Below are 604 nucleotides of genomic sequence, written 5' to 3'. Positions count from 1 at the left end.
GGCGCAGAGAGAAATGCTGATAGCGGTGCATAGTTGGAATGATAATAAAGCTACCAATATATGCTGATTGCTGCGGTTATAGGTTATGTAAATAGTGCTATATATATGTATGTACGATAATCTTACTACGAAAAATGCGAGGCGAGCACTCCCAGTAACATTCCCTCAATGGCCGTGGCATTGAACCCTAACCCAAAGGACAAGCGCACTGACCTTAGCCCTAGTCTAGGACCCCCTCCTTTAACACAGCCTCCACCCTCCCTCGGGAAACCTATCTGTGTCCAAAATACGACACTGCACCTCTCATATCATCGGGTCATGTAAAAGTTAGTACACACCTATATATTCATGGTATCACGCTCACTACATAGTTATGATTTTTTTTTATACAAGATATCATTCACGCACTGATCACAAAACAATATTTACGCCATACCTCAAAAGAATGAGACTGAAAGACGTATTTTCAAGAATGGATCAGTATACATGGTGTTGCTTGGCTGTGGTTCTGTCTCTACTGGTATTGGCCTCTGCAGTTTAGAGAATCAAATTGCTGACGGGTCACACGCTTCACGGACCGAGGGCCCTGAGAATGGGCGTCTAT

The 604-nt window shown here is 43.5% G+C and overlaps 1 protein-coding gene across 1 annotated transcript in view; it reads right to left on the bottom strand.

The window, feature by feature from the left end:
* LOC119592498 (lysosomal alpha-mannosidase-like) overlaps positions 1 to 604 on the bottom strand; it is a gene marked incomplete at its 5' end in the record, with an annotated part of 12,706 nt that overhangs the window by 9,832 nt on the left and 2,270 nt on the right.

Source organism: Penaeus monodon, chromosome 30 (assembly GCF_015228065.2).
Source record: "Penaeus monodon isolate SGIC_2016 chromosome 30, NSTDA_Pmon_1, whole genome shotgun sequence".
Lineage (NCBI taxonomy): Eukaryota > Metazoa > Arthropoda > Malacostraca > Decapoda > Penaeidae > Penaeus > Penaeus monodon.
The sequence above is the reverse complement of the archived record's forward strand: the minus strand, read 5'-3'. Positions and strand labels throughout refer to the sequence as shown.